This window comes from Drosophila takahashii, chromosome 3R, assembly GCF_030179915.1.
Source record: "Drosophila takahashii strain IR98-3 E-12201 chromosome 3R, DtakHiC1v2, whole genome shotgun sequence".
Lineage (NCBI taxonomy): Eukaryota > Metazoa > Arthropoda > Insecta > Diptera > Drosophilidae > Drosophila > Drosophila takahashii.
In genome coordinates this window covers 40045692-40061030 of record NC_091681.1, presented here as the reverse complement: position 1 = coordinate 40061030, position 15339 = coordinate 40045692, and the positions used below count along the sequence as shown (strand labels likewise).

At 41.1% G+C, this 15339-nt stretch overlaps 1 protein-coding gene across 3 annotated transcripts in view; it reads right to left on the bottom strand.

The window, feature by feature from the left end:
- Positions 1 to 15339, bottom strand: part of kek6 (kekkon 6) — a 53207-nt gene that overhangs the window by 35996 nt on the left and 1872 nt on the right. For all 3 annotated transcript variants that reach the window (XR_011418927.1, XM_070216275.1, XM_017152276.3), the window contains exon 2: positions 3468 to 3516. The gene's annotated coding sequence lies outside the window, so the exon portion shown is untranslated. The remainder of the gene's footprint in view (positions 1 to 3467; positions 3517 to 15339) is intronic.

The following is a 15339-nucleotide window of genomic DNA, read 5'->3' as shown; positions in this document are numbered from 1 at the left end:
AATTTTTATTTAAATTTGAAAATATTAAAATTATAAAAATTTTATTGATTAATGTAATATTTTTTCCACGCCTCTTCGAGAAACCCGCAATAATTTACATTTTCTTTCAGTGCAAATCGCTTTAGAGAGAGCGGGAAAAGGAAAGAGACAAGCGAGGAAGCGAGAGCGCTGACCCAGCGCTGTGTTAAATTAGCTGGGACACTTAATTTCTGTTGACGCGCACATTTTTCTATGGAAATTAACGCAAAATAATTTTTTGGATTCGCCAGCGAATCGTTCAGGCAGCAGACCGAGACGAAGGACCTCCTACTCCTCCTGATCCTCCTGCTGCCCCTCCATTTGCTTTCGGCTTAGGCTGGAGTTGGCAATTAGGCCCGGGGTGTTTGAATTAGTTTCGTGTTTTAATGAGTTTCATAACTTTTTGGTTCCGTTGTAAATTTTGCAGCAGCAACAAAACACACATAAAAGATGCGTGCAACGGTTAAAACGGTGGGTGGTGGGTTAGATGGGTGGGTGGTTCGGGAAAACCAGAAGGAAAACGAGCAAATTTCCATGTTACTACTGAGGGAAACTGAGGGAAACCCTCGGGTGGATTTATGTATGTATTTGTTAGCCATACCCAGTTGACATAAGCGAAAGCAAAGTGGCAAAAGGCAACATGAAAAATGCTTTAAATCTTGTCAAACGCGGGGTGGAGTGGGGGGCTGGGCGTTTAGGGTCGGAGGTCAGGTCTCAGATGTGCGTCTGTGTGTGTGTGTGTATGCTAATGATATTTTAAGAGAGCTTTCACTGGGCCCGCGCACATGTGTGAGTGGGCAAAGTGAAAAATTATTTATGTTGCCTACTTATTGGGGCATGCAAATGCGCATTGTTATGCAAAACGTTTCTAAATTCCGCCCATAAATTGAATTATCCAGCGAATCAAACTATCCAGCAATTTGCCATGCAATATTTAAGAGCGCTCTAATTAATTAAACATCACAGTGTCCGAAACACAGCACACTCCGCCCAGAAAAAACATTCCCCTCCCGCAAAAAAGGAGCGAAAAATTCCAATGACAAATGGGGCTCGCTGTTAAATATTTGCAGGAAAACCCTTTTTCCGGCATAAAAACGGAAAAACACCAAACGTTTCTATCTCCTTTGCACACACCATTTATTTCTCCTCTCTTCTACTCCCGCTTTCCCTTTGTTTGTAGCCACCATTCAACTGTAATTACTTAGGTAGACCCGATCCGAAACGATACGGGATATAAGCCTCTTTTGCAGAGAAAGAGAAACTTTGAATTTTCTTTTAATTTTTCATTGTTAAATTGCCATTTTCGGGGGAGGCAAGGGGTGGAGAAAGAAGAACAGAGAAGTGTGGCATGTGCAGGGATGCGCCAAAGCAGAGAACGGAAAAGCAAGCCAAAGCAAAGCAGAAAGCACAGAAAACAGAACACAGAAAACTGAAACTGGCAAAAGGACAAACAAATTGAAACTTTATACAGTTGGCAAAAGTTGAACGGAGCAAATCAAAGGCAGCAAAACCCGAAAGGGTTAACAAATTTGCAACATTTTGCAGGTCCATGAAATGGGAACCGATTTTGATGTAGGTCAGGTCAGGCCAGTCTGGAAAGATTTAAACAAATTTAATAAATCGGGGAAGAAAAACAGTTCCCTTTCATTACTGGCTACCATCTTCCTCTAGATATTTTTAGTAACACCCAATTGCTTACAAAAAAAAATATTAGATATGAAATAGGGTAAATTCTACCTTGATGAAAAGATGATATGATTAATGTCAAATTTATGATTCAAACATATCAACTTGATATTTTATCATTTATCATTTATTATTTGTAGTATTTTACTCATATCAAAATTTTATAAATAACTTCGTCTATAACAAATATAAAATTGACCAGCACATATCAATCTGATCTTTTGTCAATTTCTGTGTAGTTCTAACTGCATCTTAAACAAATTCAGTCGGGAAAATGTTGTTTAACAACAACTGGCTTTTAAATTGTGTGCCAATTAAAAGCAGAGTTAATAAATGAATATAGGCCAAAGTTTGCCAATAGAAATCACAATGAAGCAAAACTTCTGATATGGGTCAGCCAAGGTGGATATAGGCAAACTTAATAAACCTAATAAAAGACAGAAGCCAGCGAACCAAATTGAATTTTTGCATACAACAAATTAAAGGCAACTTGAGATATATCAAAAGCGAATTCCTGCCAAAGAAATATACCCAGAAATGGATAGAAATCCAAAAAGAAATAAATAAGAATAGTGAACAATGGTCAGTTCCTGAAATTTAAGGCAAAAGGTTTCAACTGGAACTGATTGCTGTGCAGTAAATTTAATAAAGTTAAAAAAACGAAGGGAAAATTCGTACGCAAAAGCCATTAAGACCAGCCAGGAAAGCACTCGTATCTAGACAAAATCTTTTGCAAAATAAATGCGGAGGGAAATAAATAAATATCAAACCATAAATAAATAAAAGTTGTGAACAAGCAAATGCCCTGTCCACCAGTTGGCAAACATTTACAACTCCGAGCAGCAGAAACAGAAGCAGAAAAACCAGTAAAAGCTGTAGGAGCAGCGAAAGATACAAGATACACACGTCAGCGTCGGCATTGTGTACTCGTATCTCGTGGGTAGTTGCGGTCGTGGGCGGCGACACGCCCCTTTTCGCACAAAAATCAATATGTTGATTTGAACTTTCTTCTCCCCCTTTCTTTTACTTTTTTTCAGCTGTCTTCTGTTTGGCCGCCACAAAGTTTTGCGCCAAGGAATTATCAATTTCTTTGGTTCTTTTCTTGTTTTGGCCAACTCAACTCACTTCAAACTCAACTCCAAAGAAAGAAACGGGGGCCAAAAGCTGCCATTATCTGCTTACATATTCATGTGTATGTACCATAAATGTCCGTATGTATTTCTATATATAAGCGGATATTTTTGACACTTCAAAAATTGGAATATCTCAAGAGCCGAGAGGCGACAGGCGAACGGCGAACAAAATGCCCTGTGTAATTTTTCATGACTCTGCGTCCCATCTGGGACCCACTGGGTACCAGCTCCATTCAAAATCGTAGCAGATTGAGCTGTTGAGCTGGGGGTTTGGGAATGGGAATGGGAATGGGTATCCTCTCCCCCTATATATATTTATATTCCTTCATAGGGAGGAACCAGCATGACAACTGAGCCTGTTCCTCCGTCGAATTCTGGTTGTATGCGGCCTGCCACTTTTTTTATTATTTCGCAAATATCGATAAGGAAAGATAGGCGACTACCCAATGCCATCTCCGTGTCACTCCGTCTGTCCTTCCCACTTCGCCTTACTCGCAATATTTGGCGACAGTAAATGTTTGCTAAATATCCTCAGTAAATACTTGGCAGCTTATGTGGGTGCTGCACACACACAATCATTCGCACATAAATAAATAAGTATGTTCTACAGTGAAATCATGGCTTACTTACAGTGTTCGATGGCAGTGATGACTCAAATAAACAAGAAGTGCGCCAGAATCTGTAAGAAAAGGACCCACATGAAAAGGTTAATATTTATAAGGAGACGTATAAGTATAGTATAAATCATTTAAAAAAGGTGTCGTAAAGTATGGAACGATAAATGAAAAGTCAACTTTTGTAATGCATACTTTTACACACATTTGTTAATTTTTTTAATATTAATATTTAATTTCTGGACCTAGCGATTTATAAAGAGACAAATAAATATAGGGTGCTTATCACAAAAGGTGTCAAAAGTATGCAAAAATATACTTCGGAACCTTTCCGAAAGACAATTTTATTATTGCAAACTTTTTGACACTTTTTTTAGCGATATAAAAACCATTCCAGAATTTGTGGTATGAAAAATACTTTTTTATTTGTATAATTTCAACCTAATTTAAACTGTTAAAACCTTTTTCACTAGTGAACCGGTCATGCCAACACCTTCCATTAAGTTAAGACCACTTAAAAAGGCCAAATCTCTTTGAGTAAATGACAAGGTGACATCACTGTTCAATGATTCGGCTCAATGATTCGATTCCTTAGCCCTTTGAGGCTGTCAGGAGTACTTACTGTACTCCACTGAGCCCGCTGAGCCGGGCTTTCTTTGGCCGGATGTCTGGCAGCAGTGAGCACTGGGATATAACGCACTTTAAAGCTCGTCTGGGACGAAGAGCATAATGTGCGAGGGCATTATTAATGAATTTATGTATTCGTAATCGCATCCGAATACCCGCCCAATCAACGCTGCGTATACGCAACCTCTGGAAGTTGATATTGACTGCCGGGCTTACCCAAGAAATTGGTTTTATTTTACATATGTATAGTATGTACGTTTAGTTTTTGGGGCCACCCAAGTCTCGGGCGATTCATTAGTTTCTATTTCAGTGGCTGGCAATTCAATCAGGTTGATCAGTTTTCAATATTGCAGCTATATTGCCTGGGTCTATATATATCGTTCTGCCTTTCTCTAGTTTCCCCGGCTCTTTGGGAGGCAGTAAAGTAAATTTAGTTAACCAACCATAAAAAATAGTGTGCGCAAATGTGGGTGAGTGCTTTGGCCACTGCCACAACTTTTCCAGACCTCGACCCCAACCCCAACCCCTCCCTACACTCACTACACTTCTTATTCGCCCTGCTCTGCTATTCACACATATTACGTATACGACACATAGTTGGGCCAAAAGTTGATGATGTGGTTATAGTTGCTGCCGCTGCTGCTGCTCCTGCTCATTAGAGCCGCGTTCGCGCCGAAAAATCTGTAACACATAAAAGTATGCAACATGAAATGTGCTAACGACAAACCGACACAGTGAGAAATGCTCAAGAATTCGCGGTAATTGTGGAAATTTCTGCTTGAATCTTAAAATTCCAGATTTCTTTTTACGAATATTGTAATCTAGTGTGATAAAAAAATATATAATATATTTTTTTTAGCATCAAACAAATAATTTCTTCAGTTTCTGAAAAACATCTTTCGAATTTGGTGATATAAGCGTGCCCCAATTGCTGATACTTTCTCGCAGTGTAGCATCGAAAGAGAAAGCAATGGATGGGGATAAAGAGCGAGTGCTGCTGGGTGATTCCCAGATATTATCAGGAAAGTTATTGGCGGGCTGGGTGGTCAGTGGATGTGCGATGGCTATGGGTGGAGGTGAACTGCTGCTAAGCATTAAATTTATGAATCCACAGCGAAGTGTCTTCCTCCACTTGGTGGCTCATAACTCGAAGTCAGCTTAGAGCCGGCCATCCAGGATCCACTATCCACTACAGCTGGCTTGTAACCAAGGCGACTGTGGCGCCGACAGGAAGTTACGTGACTCGTGGGCATAAGTCTGAGCTGCATTTCACCTTATTTGCTTGGACTTCATCTCTTCTTTTTGCTCTCCACTAATGGCTAAGTCCAGGGGCCAAGTGATAAATTCAGGGCCAAATAGAAACGAAGTGGCCGGGAAATTTACATTATCACGCGAGGCGCCCTGGACAATATAGTTATGCAAATAGCGCCACGAATTATATAAATTGCGTATACGCAGCGTGGCCCAGACACATTGATATAAATTCATATTCAAATGGGCGAAATGGGAAGAGCGGGAGCGAATGGAAAAGGAAAACATTTGCACAACATTCAAGATACACTCGCATATCTCGCACACAACTGGGTCTGTGGGTCTGTGGGCCTCTGTGTCTCCGGCAAATTAAGGCGGGTTCCAAAGGAAAAAGGACAAAGGACCTGTAAATAGCGGAAAATGTTAAACGACCGACCGTCTACCATCGACGTCGGAGGTACGCAAATTGATATTTTTCTACAACATGCAAATAACACGAGTAATGCGAGTGCAGAGGGTAGGAAAAGCGGGGAAATGGGGCCTTCCCTGCGCAAATAAATGATCTGATAAGACAACAACAAACGTAAAAATTTATGCATGCCAACTAAGGCACACACACACACACCGGAAGTGGGTGGTAAGCGGGTGGGTGGCCACGTGTAGGATGCTGTGGAAAAATGAAATAAAGTTAAACAGGATATTTCAACATTCTCACAACAGAAGCAACAGCAAACAAAACAACTGAAAGTAAAAGCTAACGAGGGCGGAGGCGGAGGGCGGGGGGCGTGGCAAGGACGTTGCCAGGACACATTCCGATTCGGTGTGTTAAAATGTAATAGCAACGTTAATGAACACGAACGCAGTGCCAGTCGCAATGGAAATGGTCACATAAAAAAGGCAACGATTTGGCCCGGCCTCTGCTCCTTTCATTCCTTTTTTGTGCGCCCCTTCCCCCCTGGTTTTTTTTCCACCCGCCCCACAGGTTGTGGTTGTAAAACACGCACACACACTTGCCCACAGAAGGACTCACAGCCCCACACCCGAAAGACAGGACATTAGCAGGGAGAGCAAAAAGTTAGCAAAGCGCAGGAAGTGCGCGGATGAGAGCCAAACAAATCTCAGCCACGCACGTCTTTGGCAGCCTCGTGGAACCCCCACCCCCACTAGGGCCAACCCCCCACCCCCTGACATTGGAGCCCCTTTCGACGCTCTCCCCCAACTCCACCCAATCGTGGTTCGCTTTCTTTGTTGTCTCCCAAAAAACCAATTGCGCTGTCGTCGTCGTCATCGTACGCTATCGATACACTCACAAAAAAATTTGCTGAAGAATTCGCGTAATCTGTTACATGGTAACTTAGGGAATAATACAATGTAAATATCACGTTTAACTATGTTTTTTACTAGGTAATCAAGTACTATCATCTTATTATATTTTTTAAGCTGTTCCAAAGCCTTAGGAATATATGCTGAAGAATTCGCGTTCTCTGTTGGTTGAGCACTTAAGGAATATAACCATGTAAGTATCGCGTTAAATTATGTTTCTTACTAGGGAATCAAGTATTATCATCTTATTATGTTTTTTAGGCTATTCAATCAACTTAAAAAAATGTATTCTGTAACTATTCCAATATTTTTTTTCAGTGCTCTTGATGTTCCTGACTTGTCTGTGGGTTTCGCTGTTGTCGAGGCCAACTGCCTCCATCTCCTTCGACGAATCCGTTTCGACTCCGGCTCCCTGGCCCGGGAACGCACCCAAATAGTCGCCCAATGCTGCGGGGAATGTCACCACGTTGGTGATGCGTGAACAGTCGCAGTCAGTGATTCAATCACAGCTATCTGCTATTCGAGGGAGCAGGAATATTCTACTGAACCAGTGTTAGGATTAAAAACTCAATTTGTTGTTAATCTAATACTGAAATACTAGAAAGCAAGGCTTAACTATTATATGCTGTCTTGTGAAACAATGATGACACAATATGATATGTTCTTGATTGATATAGATTATTTCTAGGAGGAAAACCATTTTAATTGGGACATCATATATTACGTTTTTTGTTTTTCAGTTGAAATTCCAATACCAAAACTTCTTGTTTTGTTTAGACACCCAGCCTTTCTGTTTTTTCTTACCCTATCCCCCAGGTCCGCCTTCTCTGGTTATCCCCGGCGTGTAAGAAAAGCGCAGGCTAAGGAGCTTATGAGATTATAACTCCCCGTACTTCGATTCTTTTGCTTCAGTGGCTGGGGAAAGGAGCCTCACTAAACCGGAGCTTAATAGTTGTTGGATGGAAACCCTGAGCACACAAGAGTACCAATTAACCACAAGGGCGAAATGCGAATTGCGAGTTCTACGGCAGCAATTATAAACTAATTCCAGTTTCAGGGCTCAATCACAGTTTTGCCCCATCACTGTTGTTGTATCCTGTTTTTCCTCGGGAAACAGGGAAAACCGGAAAAACCGTCAGGTGAGTGGGATTTTGGGGCTTCGGGGCTTCAATGAGGCAGTTTACACCGTTTTCGCTGGTATTTGATGAGCATCTCGTGCGCGACACTTTGGCTCCATAATGATGCGTGTGCCATCCCCCCAGAAATCCTCCCCTAAGCAATCCCAATTTGGGGATCTTGGCTTGTTGCTGCGCTCATAAACATCGCAGCTTACTTCGCTGCGAGACATTTTTATGCCATCCGATCCGTTAACGAATTTTCCAATAGGCCCTTCGCTGGCTTCTCAATTTTCCGCCCCGAATTACCAAATTGGATGTCCAATATTTGCTGGGGTTAAGCAGCAGGCAATTTATGAATACCTTAATACGGTTTATAGTCGAAATATTTACCTACCCAAAAACAGGGGACGAAATGCGAGAACATCCTTGCGAATAATATAATAAAAAAAGGAGCCGACCACCCGACAGCCTGACAACGCGCAATGAAGATGTCGATGTCCTGGTCGACTGGGGGGTAATGAAAATAACTGACATTAAGCAGATGAAGCGGTGGTCCTGGACAACGTGCCCAACGTGGCGGGCGGAAAATGCGACAAATCGGGGGAAAATCGGAGGGAAATCGGCAGGCAGAAGCGAAGAGCTGCGAGCGGAGCATAAAATATTAAACGGGAAACCTTCGTAATTAAAGTGAAATGAATTTAAGTACGCAAATTGAACGTTGAGGAAGTCAGGAGTCGGGACTCGTGTCCTCGCATCCTCGTGTCGATGTCTGCAGTGAGAGAAATATGTTTAACACGCAGACTAATATAATCAGACTACTTATTATGTAATTCAGAATATATTGGTTAACTAAAATAATGTTTAGAAATATTATTATACCCGTAACTCATAGAGTAAACGACTTTCAAATGTGTCTGGCGGCCACATCTTTAAAGATTTCGGAGAAGAGTAAATGCAATTTTATTGAGTGTATTAATAACTATCGAAATGTAGAAGAAATTATTCAAATCGGACCATTCATTAAAAAGTTATGAACAATAAATGGAATTCAAGCAGTGCAAGCAGTCGTTTTGCTGCATATCTCCATAATAATAAGTTTGACCTTACAGAATATTCTCTTTCCATTTTTTAACAGTGTAATGACATAATGGCGATGAAAAGGGATGGACCAGCACACGAGTATACGTATAATTAAGTGGTCACCAAGCCCGTCGTTCGGAAAGCCACTCGAATTGACCAATCTGAGCTTTGACTTTGAAGTGAGTTTGGCCTCAAAAATATATGTGCGCACTTCAAGAATAAATATGTGTGCTTTTATATACGGAGAAACCGCTATACATACGGCTTTTTTCCGGGACTAATTAATATGCAGTTAAGTATTTATTTTCTCATAATTGAGGTGGCCGAATGGAAGAGCCGAGTTGCCCAGTGAATAACCGCCGCAAAGGCGAACAGCTGGCCAATTAATTTCAAGTGCATATTAGAGGGCCAGATGATGATGGAAAGGAGTGGAGAATTGAGCGATTGAGAGGTTAGAAAATGGCACACTACAGTTGAAAGCCGTCTGAATGACTTCCTCTAATTGCTGCAAACTGGTTTGCTGATAATCACTGGAAAATGCAGATTAATTGAGCAGAGAATGAAGCGATAAAGAAGGGAAGTGGGATAATAACCTTTTCGCTGGAATTATATTAGAAACATTGCTGCACTTAATTAAGATATCTCTATTTATTAAACGTTTTTACTACTTTTTCATGGTCGCAATAGTGCGCCAAGGTTAATTCCCCTGGAATCATAAAAACTAGGCCATTTATTCTATGTGATTTTACGCATAACTGCATTTGTCTAGACGCCGCAGACAAAACAATGAACGTGCGAATACTTTGACATTGAGTTTGAATGAAATTCGCCAACATTTCGGTTAATTAGCAAGGACCTTCATGATTGATTTGTGCGTATGAATGCTCACATGTAGAAATTAGATTAATCAATTTGGGCATCGATCCATCGAAAGATGAGCCACCCCACATAAATGGTTTTTGGCCAAGTTTACCATCTCCCGTTAACCATTTCCCATTTCCCTGGGAAGCCCTTAAACCAATTGGGTTAATTTGGCGACCTGAAAATAGGACTTGCGAGTAACCCTTTTAGCGGGGAGCCCATACGATATAGTCCTACTCCCCCCGAAAAACGACTGGGAAAACTTATCGCTGCCATTGGCAAATTGTCGCCATCATTTTCTGGGGGTGGTTTTACTGGTTTCGCTGTGGGGTTTACTTTGCACACCGACCAAGGATGAGATACAAAACTGTAACTGTGGGTAACTTGAGTAGCCATTTCCACTCATTCACATTCGCATTCGCAATTCCAGTGGGGTTCCCTTTTTAGCCCCTTTTAGCCACTTCAACTGCGGTTTCATTAGCCGCGGTCTCTGTCAACTGTTGTTGTTCCTCCTCTTGTTGCCACTGGTTGGCTTCCTCTAATTTCGTTAAGTTTCGTTGCCACAACAGGAAACCGAGTGTGTGCCACAATTTTTTCCCATCCGCAGTTAATGCCTCCCTGGGAGGAGGGCCAAGTTTTTGCGAGCCCATGCACTTGGCCAAAAATTTGGGGTTGTTTGACCAGTTAAAGTAGGAAAATAAAAGAATATGGTGAAATATCATGAAAATATAAAAACAAATTGTATTTGTCATTCCTAAGGATTGTATTTGTATTTCTAATTGAATAAGTATCACTAGGATGATTTCTTCAAATTCTAAAAGAATTTTTCTCAAGTGTGAATTGAACCATCTCTCCTCCTCTCGCTCTACCACATCGCCGTCTCGCTCTGCCGTCAAATGCAATTAACAAAACACGCTCCTAGCATAAAGTCATTAGTTATTCCATTTCATGAATATCCCTCTCTCGATTCGAACGCTTCGTTGAATATGTTTATGTGTGTGTGTGCTTGGAGCATATGGTGGGTATATGTATGGGTGAGTGGGGGGAGGGGGTCTGTGACTTAAAGGCCTGACCATTGACCAAAAACCAAGGCCCACAACAAATGTACATAACAATATTATTTTGGTGGATTTTCGCAAAACGGCCGAGAGCATCGACGATGGGCATGCTTAAACTACAACACCGCCCACTGAAGCACCACCTCCCCAACCCAGCAGCCACCCAACTACCCAACCACCCACTGGAGAACCCCTGCAACCATTTGAAGTCCTGGCTAAATTGCCATTCAGTGTTGTACACCGTCATTGGTGTTCGTTGTTCGTTGTCCGGCGTCACGTTGTTTGCTTTCACCTCAAGCCAAGTTTTGCGAATGTTTCCCCCGAAACGAAACCCCATACCATACAATCCAATCCTGTACCCCCGATCCATATATGTTCCCTTCAGCCGGAAAGCGTGTACGCCGGATAAACTTTTCGGCATGAGTTCTTATAGGCAAAAATGGTTTTTCAATACTCAAAGATTTATGAGTCTATGAATCTTGTACACATCCACAAGCATGTGAGTGAGTTTGTCGGGCCGGGTACAGTGAAAAAAATTTTAAAACTTATGAACAAATAAATAAACTAGTGATTAAAATAAATTAGAAGGATTCTTAAATTAATTTGAATATTGAAAAATTTTTTTAGAAACCAAAAATTTAATTTAATTTAGGTGTAAAATATAATTTCTTCAAGATATAGTATAGAACAGGAGTTTAGATGGGATATCTGTGTAAAATGGGTACCTAAAATCTTGTTTAATGCCTTGTAAGCTAAATCTTGTGTGTTGAAAAAGGTTTTAACTTTTTTCTCTCTGTACGGCCCTGAGATACTGATAGACGCACCCCGTTTCCTCCTCCCCCACCTGACCACTTTGCATAATCCCGGGGGGAGGGGCTGGGGGATCCCGGCCAGAACCGAAACAGAACCACTGGAGCAGCAGAAGAGTCTCAGATGAGGCCAAAGGCAAACACCACAAATTAGTCGGCATATAACACGAACCGGTAAAATGGCCAAGAAGTGAACTGAAGTGAAGGGGCAGCAGAAGAAGGAGAACAGCAAATAGAAATCAAGTGAAATTCCTGGGCCACCCTAGCGAGCAAGCAAAGTTTTCCATTTCATTTTTCGGATTTTGCTCATCTATTCTTTTTTTTTTTTGTATTTTTTTTGCGGATTCCCGGGCAAACTTGGGGCAGCTGCCACATGGAACATGAATCAACACAGAAAGTCCTCAAAAGTTCTCGGGGATGATTTAATTAGAATTCTCGAAGATGTCACCCAGGGCTATGCCCCCGGTTCGGTTTTGGTCCTGGTCTAAGCCGGCGTTTGGGCAACGTTTAATTATGAAATTTTCAAGGTGGCAAGTTGGTAAGTTGGTAGGTTGGTAGGTTGGTAGGTTGGCAAGGTGACAGGGAAAGGATGGGGCTTCCCCATCCACCCAAAGTATTTTGTGGTAGATTAGCCGGGCGTTCAATGTGTTGATGCGGCGGCGGAGGCGTGGAATCCTGATTGGTGTCGGGTTTCGGGTGTCGGATGCTGGCAACGATGTGATAAGTTAATTGAAATTAAATTTTAATTTCATGGGATAAAGTTGCCTTCGATGAGATTGCTTTTTGTGGGGAGCCCTCACCATCAAACCCACCAAAATCAATATGGAAGTGGTAGGGGTGCTACGTCCAAGGACCAATCAAAAAGAAATCCCCCGGGTCTATTAACAGAATCATTTGATTTCCCTTTTAATGGCCAACTCACATGTCACGCTGCCTCTAAGAAAACTCATTTATACATTATGTATACGCCATGTTGAACACACAAGATTCAATCTACGTCGCAGCGGAATCCTTGAGGTCTCAGCTCGAGGATGTTAATTGGAGTCCTTCCTGCCGCCGCACAGAAACACCTTGCGTTCGGTTTTCCAAGGAAGCCAAACACTCGAACAATCACAAATATACGCCTCGGGCTTCTCGGCTCTTCAGAGTATTCCAGTTCGACTACATCAGTTTTAATTATACAAATGCAAATGCAAACGAATCCATCCGAAGTTTCCAGTTAAGTAAACTGGAGGAGCTTACGCTTTTCAGCTGAAATCGATTCCCCAATCATAACTACAAGTGGGCATAATCAGCTCTTCTCCGTCCGCCGGGCAATAAATTTAACAATCGAACTTAAATCCGTCCCGGTTAAGTGGCCAAGGGCACCCGGAGTCCTCCGTCCATTAACTATGCAAATAATGTGCGGGATATAGACAAAATCGCCAGAAGATTAATGTTTATTGATTTTCCCGGCCAGTGATAATTTGTTACCACACCAAATTGGCCGACAATCGAGCGGCACTGAGTGAATGCGATTTTTCTGGCTTACTTTTCTATTTCTGGGCAAAGCCATTCTAAGAATTTGATAAGCCCCTTTCGGAATTTTCCCCCAATCTCCGTCCCCCGAAAAAGTTTTTGAGGGTATTTGCATTATTAAGTACTCGCCCCCCTCGCTTTTCCGATTTCTTGGTGGTTGCTTGTTGGGAAATTCGGAAATGGGAAATGGGAAATGGAAAATGGTGAATGGGTGATGGGTCGGTCATCCATTGAGCCGAAGGTGTCACATTGCCGGGATTTGCTTATCAGACATCAAAGGACACCTTGCGGTGCCATCTTTCCCGGATCGTTGCCATTGCAACCCGCAGACAAAAGTGAGAAGGGGAAAACGGGGAAAACTCACTGCCAAGTTTCCCCATCCCATCCCCTGGATTTTTGGGCTTCAGCCTGGTAACTAACTTTCAGGTTTATATAAATATTTTCGCTGGCTTGTTTGTCTGGTTTCGTCTGTTTAGCATTTTGGAATATTAATTAAAACAAACTTTAGGGGAATGTGAGCATTATTAAAAACAAAGCTTAGGTGCGCGCTGCTTTCTTTGCAACTTTTTTGCCACGGCGAATAAGTTTTCGCATTTTTAAATGCGTACACAAAAAACAAACACTGCAGATGTGTTTGGATATGGAAAAATTTTTACTGAATAAAAAGGAGCATCAAGGCTAGAGTTTATTGTTTTTAAAAGTTTAAACGCACTTTGGGTTCTCTCCAATTAGGAAGCCAATTAAAAGCAAAAACTTTACAGATAATCCTTCAAATAAAAATATGTATGTATTTCTCATGAGACAGAGGAAATTTCTGCACTGATTTTAAAGATTACTGACAAATATTTTTAATACGTCAAACTTGTACCAAAAAGAAAGTCTTATGAATTATTCAGGCATTTCCCATGAAAAATATAACCATTTTTATAGCACTTATCGGCGCTGTCGAAGCAAGAAATGCTGTTAAGGGTCATGTCACTTCTGGAACCCGAAAACCCCGCAATGAAGATTAGAAACCCATAAAGCGAGGGTCTATATAATCGATTTTAAGGACATTAAACAAGTGTAAATGAGGGAGAAACCTTTATTTCGGCCCAAGTTTCTGGTTTAGAAACCAGGAGGCGAATTTTGTCAACCAGAATTGAAGAGAAAATTAATTTTTTTGAAATATTGATGAACGAAAGCGAAGCAGTGGGAAAGAAAGTGTATTAAGAAGGGTCCATAATTCGGGTGTTTCCTAGAAATCTCTTTGTTTCGGCCCAAAAAAAAGGAATTCCTTAAATGGAAGCCCGGGGTCCTGGGACGGTAGCATTACCTGGATTTGCTTATCACAACTTCAAAGGACACTGGCTTCCCCACGAGGAAGCGACGGTCCTCGAAGTAAACACACACAATTTGTCCACATTTCACCCTGCTATTCTCTCTTTATTTTACCGAAAATTAGCTGGAAGTGAAAACGAAACCGAAACATCAACAGAAACTGAAACTAAATGAATATCGAGCGGCAATCGGCACCAAAGCGGAGCAACAAAAGCCAGCGCTAAACGCAAAACAGAGGGCAGACCCAATCCCAAAAACCCAACCAGACCGAAGTCAACCTACTTTTGGACGCAACAGACTACGACAGAGCCGAGCGAATGTACTATATGTAGCAAGTAAGTGCACAAAGAGAAAAAGGTTTTGGTATAAAGGGGTTAAAATCTCAATATTTTGACTATAAATAAATACTACAAATACTAAAATCTTTTAGCATTTTAATCAAGTTATCGCGGTTTTAAGGATCTGCAATTATACATCTTATTCTGATATGATAAATATGACATGAAACATTTTACTCCAATATAATAACTGATAGAAATAAAAATAAGTAAGCAATTTTCAATATACCATATTGAGAAAGACAAATCATGATCATATCAAATACTAAAAATGCAGAAATCTGCAGGTTCTTAATTAAATATAGTGCCTTGAAGGCCCTAAGCAGACTTTCTCTCGAGTATTTGGCTTTATGATTGTTAGTAATAATAAGTAAGCAAGATATCGTATTGAAAAAGGCACACCAATAAATATCTATCATCTTGGACAATCCATTAAAAATATTGAAGTATGTAACAAATATCTCTAGAGTTGTGAACTCTCTTATAATATTCTGCACAGAATCGAAGAAAGAAGTCTTTCGGAATACTTCTTTCAGATTTTTGTATTCAAAAAATTAGCGTTGCATGCTTTTAAAAACCCTAGTG